We start from the raw sequence: 6,270 nt of genomic DNA, 5'->3' as shown, positions 1-6,270 counted from the left end.
TGTGGGAAACAACTAAGAAAATTTAAAAAACTTTGCTGCTGAGGGAAGACAACTCCCTGGGATGAGTAACTTCTCTAATATGCCCTAAGTGTAAGACAGTTCATCTCTCTGGTGACTTGGAGTAACTCATCAACTGCTTGAATTGGAAATACTGTCATTTATTTCTTTTACCTTGAACACAACCAGGACCATTTCCTTGTTTTAGATGCTACTTGTACTTTCTGGTGTGTAGCAATGTCCACCACACACCTATAGCTATGCCTCAGTGTGATGAACATGACTCAGCAGAACAGACTGACTACCTGCACACTCATCTCAGTGTCTGCCACCCAGCTTGGGTTCTTTCCATCCTTTCATCACCAATAGCAGCAATCTGCAGCGTGAAGACAAGCAAGATAAGGACACATCCATCAGAGGAGATCAAGGCTTGCTGGTGCTGGAAGGAGGCTGTGCTCTACTTAGTGGATGATGACATTTTTTCCAAGTGCTGTAATGAAAGCTAACAAGTTCCTACTCGACTTGGTGCCTGGCAAATTTAACCAACAGGTGTGGGTAAAAAACATTTTTTATGTTGGCTGTTGAGTTCTTCTAAATTCTCAGCCAGGGAAATAAAATAGAACCAAAGCTAAATCCCCATGTTGTCTGAGAAATACATGTACAACTGATAAGTGACACACCTGATGTTAGAGAGCAATGTCTTCATTATTGATTCACAGGCAAAACGGACTTGGGCAAAAGAGGAACTGGGAAAACAGATATTAGGGCTTTCTGGGTTTAAAGTAGCTTGAAAAGGGATTTCTGCCATCTCACACCTTTAATACAGTATGCAGATGTTCTATTCAGATTTTAAAAAAATTCTCAGCATCTCTGAACACAGTTTTTTCTCTAAAATTGAAATATAACATTGCACTGCTCACTGTGGGCAGCTTTTGGTTTTTAAACCTACATACCAAATGTCACAGCAGCTAAAGATCCAGCAGCTTTAACACGAGAGAGAACTTTTCATTGTGCAATGCTATTAAAGCTCAATTCTGCAACACTGAGACTTTGCTCTAATGGAACTGTTTGTTTGACTAAGGCTTAGTCAAACAGGCAGTGAGCTGTGTGTGCTCCATATGTGTGTATGGCCAAAGCTGTGCATGCACCTGGGTGGTTTGGGAAAATGATCTTTAAAACAACTGAGCTGAAATGGCACAAATCCCTACACAATCTGCACTCAATTTAAACTTGGATTTTTTCATTTTTCTTTAATTAAATCCAAATTGTTGATAGCTTGTGATTCACAAATATAATGGATGTAGAGCAAACCCTTCCTATCAGTCCTTTTGCCAGCTGTGGTGTTCCTACTGAAGGAGATGCAGAGGGAGGAGGCAATAACTTAATTGCTCAAAATGACAGTAATGTCTGCATCTCCTGCACACAGCCTCATAAGCTCATGTGCTTTTCATTCCAATTTATGACAGCAAGTCTCAGCACTGAGCACCTCCCATTGACTAACAGCCAGCTGGGGTGGTGAGCTGAGCTGTCTCTTGTATCCACAATCCTTCCCAGCAGTTGTTCATTTCCTGGAAAAGCCTTGCTCTCAGATACAGCAGCATGTGAATGCAATGGAAGCACACACACATGTGCTGCACGTTTGCTACCTGCTGACAAGCAGCAAAAAATGGTGGGGGTTTGCCTTTTTTTTTTTTAATGTTGTACTTTCCTGGTTAAGATAACTGATAATGAAGTCCTAGCATAGTGAAATTTCACCCAGATTCTGCCAGTGTGGCAAGAACCACCGAAAGGATTTTTACAGAAAAATTTCCTGCATACTTTAAACCCAGACAAGGTTGACAAAGAATTCCTGTTACCTAGACCTTAGCAAACATCTTCCCCTGTGGCAAAGGAATGTGGAGGCTGCAGGAGCAGGACAAAACATAACACAGCAGCATTTAGAGGGGAGGATCCATCCCTCTGTAGATCATCTTTGTGCTCTCTGTACCCTCCCAACTGGCCCTTAGCCCCCATGTGCAATTCTATCATCTTGTTTCCCTTCCTATTTTCTCACCTAATTCATGTTCCAGATTTTTTTTTTTCTGGAAAGCCTGCAGCAATTACATCACCCTTTTATCCTATTTCATGGTCTACATGTGTACAATAAAAAATAAGGAAGTAGCACAGCAATCCAGATTAAGCAGAAAGAAGTCTGGCAGGCTCTTCCTTGCTGGCTGCAAAAAACCATAATCCTGAAAGCAGAGGAAAGATTCTGAAGCATTTTCCCAGGCTATTTCTCCAAGTAATATTCTTGTCAAGAAAAACATAATAAACTATCCATTGGGCCTGCAAAGAAATGCTCTATTTTTCAACTGGAAACTCACACAGATCTCCATGTTAATATCAATACCAATGTGTCCCAAGTTAAAACAACTTACCAGAGCTTTGTAGTTGCTCCACCCTGATTATTCTTTTACCAGAGCTGCATAATTTTTTCCTCAGTGGCACAGCCAGCTATCACTAGGTGCAGCCCTTTGCAGCTTTTAGCCAAGGAAACACTGTTTGCCATGAGCTTTGGCTGTGACAGACCACGTGGATTCTTGACATTTCTCTTTGTGTCTCAGGGCAAAGAATGAAAACTACATCTAAGAAAGGAACAATCCCAAGAAGCAGATCATAGTCAGGCCCTGGAATAGAAGGCATTCAAAACACTTTGCTGGATCATGGCCTCAAACATACAAACCCTTTATACCCATCATCCATAAATCTTGCTGTGAGGAACAGAGAAATGTTCACAACCCTGTATGTCAGTGTGTTATGACGTGTGCTTTTGGCAGCTGTAGCTGGGTCTGCAGGACTTGGGGGTTTGTGTGTCTTTGCTTTATTTTTTTAATGAAAAAAAGGCTGTTTAGTGTCTATCCAGCTTTCCTCAAACCAGCAAAGATACAGGAAGAAGCCAGTGCTGTGGTGTCCTTAAGGCCCACAATACTCAAATCCAAAATACTGTAGAGTGTGCTTTTATTCTGGCGCATTATGAGTCAGGAAATAACAAATGGAAAGGAGTGATGGGGGTTTATGTGTCTGTAAGATTTCTGTCTGCTTCTGTTTCCCATTGTTTCCATCTGCACTGCTCACTAAGCTGCTGGCATTGAGGGGCATCCTGCATTTATGTAATTCTCAGCTGCAGCTTATGAATTGGCAAGGCTCTGACTTACAGAAAACTAGATGGGTTTGCAACCGAAGCCAAGGAGATGATGCAAACTTGTAGAGATTCTCTGTACCTTGGAAAGAACACAACACACACTGAAGACAGTAAATTACACAGCTTCCCTCCGTTCAAAGAGCTATTGCTGTGTGATTTTCAAAAAATCCTCCATGAAGACAAAAGGCATTATCCTTGGTTCCTCCACTTTGACCTTTTTGCTGCAATTCCCACTTAATCTTTCACTGATGTTCATGTTTTATTATTAAAAGAAGCCCACCCAGAGGAACACCTGAAGGAAAAAGTGCTCTCTTTTTCTATGTGCTGAGTAATGTAAAGTATTCCCTTCCTCAATTTTAAAATTTAGTTGCCTAATCACTTTTTCTGTCACTAAAGAACATTCTAGCAGTCAGTGGCAGCCCAGTGTAATAGATATTCCTGTGATATTAACAGTGTAGTGAAGTTTGACAACCCAGATTTTGAGTAGCATTTAATACACAAAACACTTACAGACCCAGAGCTGAGGCAGTGCTCCATGGGTGCAGCTACTGCTTTAGCCTTGCTTCCTAATCAAAGTTCCTGTTCTTTCTTATCTCTCAGCCATTCAATAACTCTGGAGTGAACTGATTGACCACACAGAACTCTAAAAGATAAAATACATTTCTGCAAGCTTTGTGAGCATAAGGAACCATTAAGATAGAACAGGCCTCTGAGGGTCATGATGGAAGGAAAGCACACCCTGCAGCAGGGCCTTGCACATTATTTGGTATTCTGATACCAAATATCCCAAGAGGGAGCAGGAGACAACAAAAATGTCTCCATATCTGGAAAATAACTAATTCCAAGTTTGCAGTCAGCCATGAGATAGGAATCTGCAAGAAGGCAGGTTTTGCCAGTTCTGGTGCTCTCAGAACTACTCATTTCATTGAGAGAGGTCAGCTCAAAAACCAAACCAGACAATTACAGAGCATGGCTGCACAATTAGGATACATTTCAGACTGCCAAATATGTTTCTGGATTAAAGGAAAGGGTGAGTAACTCTCCAAACCAGGACATACATCTTGGGGAATGCTGAACGATGCAGGATTCTGTGAGTAAAAAAAAATTTAGTTAAAATACCAAAGTAGCTCAAATTTGCTAGGATGGGGTTAAATCAAGGCTCAGCTTGTTTTTACAAGCCAGTGCTTTGTAGCTTCACTGACTTTTGTCTGATTAGACACCCCATGAGGGGCAGTAGCTTATGAGATATGGTAAAAACAATTTTCCTGCTCCAGCAAATATGCTCTTATTTGTATTTATGTGTCTGTTGCTAGTCAGCAAAAAGCCACTTGGTGAGATTCATCATTATCATGTTCACTGCTCCATTCAGCTCTCCTTGAAACTGGAAAGCTTTTACTGACCCATTATGAAGCTTTATGGATTCATCTGCAACAGTGCACTTTGGGGAAGTCTACTCTGCCAACAGATTTTTTTCAGATTAATTCTTATCTCCTTGCCTGCACATGTTTGCCCTATTAATGGTGACATGACACCAGTAAGAGATATGAAAACCACAACCTTCTCACATCCTTACACACGGGGAGAGCTGAACTCAGATTCCCCCAACCACAAGGCAGTTTGTGGTCTCCTGAAAAGCAGCAAACCAAGGGTGTGACCTCAGTCAGAGCCATTGTTCAGGACTCAAGCACACCCCAAGGGCCCATGGCAGCAGTGCAGTGGGGCTGGCAGCACACCCAGCTGGGTCAGACTCACAGCCCAGTGCCAAGAGCTCCTCTGCTCCCCTCCTGCTCAGCCTCTGCCTCTCTGGGTGGCCCTGGGCCCCTCTGCACAAACAATTCCCAGCACAGGCTTTGCTATGGGAAACCCTCCTGGCTCCAGCAGCACCAGGGGGAGCCACGCAGGGATGGGGATTTGAACTCTCAGAGCTCAACTACCTCACACCTCATCCTTGTGCTAAGCAAGGAAGGAGCAAGAGATTAGAGTGACTTACCTCAGCACTTTGTGGTTGGAATTTTATCTGTCAGTCTCCAGTACAAGCTAAGGCCTTGTAACATGTATTTTGCCTCCCAAAACCACAAGAGAAACATGAAGCCAGGGATTTCATCCTATTTAGGATGACTTAGCAGCAGTCAATAAATCACACAAAAACTTGTAATGTTACCAAGTTCCTCCCTTTAAAACATAATAAAAAACCCCCCAGGCTCATACCAGTACATCTTCCCTCTCTGACTCCCACTTAACCTGAAATTATTGTGTATTACTTTACCCCTTTACCAGCTTACACCAGGGGCTGATAAAGCCATCTGTTTTCAGTGGCTTGTTAAGGGCCCACTAATGGAAATTCTTTGGTGATCTGGAAGGTGTCTGTACCTGTCTCCTACCAAGCTCCTTGCTGCTAGAAGGATGGACAGCATCTGCTTTCAGCAATATACTACAGAAAAAGAAGGAAAAAAGAATTATTTTTCAAGTCCTGAAGCTGCCTATTGACAGACCTAACAATTCAAATAAAGACACCTACATATGTAGAAATTAGCAACCAGAAGTGAAAAGTTGAGTGGAAGTACCTCTTATGAACACGACACATGATTTTCACAGGTTTATCACTGTATTGAAGTAAATTAGCACTTATTACCAGGTAAGATATACAAAGAGATGATAATGTTTCCAAGAGCATTTCCCAAAGAGCTCTGCAATGGTCTTACCAAAACCATTCTGGTCAATGATGAGTAATTCTGGAAAGTTCTCTCCTCTGCTCTGGGGTAATTGCCTCCTGCACAGAGCTGGGCATGCAGTGCAGTGACAGGGACAGGCTCCTGCAGCCTCTGAGCAGCTGCACATCCACATCTGTCCACAGCATCCCATTTCCACACCTGCACATCCACATCTGTCCACAGCACCCCATTTCCACACCTGCACATCCACATCTGTCCACAGCATCCCATTTCCACACCTGCACATCCACATCTGTCCACAGCACCCCATTTCCACACCTGCACATCCACATCTGTCCACAGCACCCCATTTCCACACCTGGGCCTAACAATGCAGCAAAAACCCAGAGCCAGTGTGCTACCAGTGATCCACACCATGAG

This window comes from Zonotrichia leucophrys, chromosome 10, assembly GCF_028769735.1.
Source record: "Zonotrichia leucophrys gambelii isolate GWCS_2022_RI chromosome 10, RI_Zleu_2.0, whole genome shotgun sequence".
NCBI classification, from domain to species: Eukaryota; Metazoa; Chordata; class Aves; order Passeriformes; family Passerellidae; genus Zonotrichia; species Zonotrichia leucophrys.
This window is presented reverse-complemented; position numbering follows the sequence as displayed.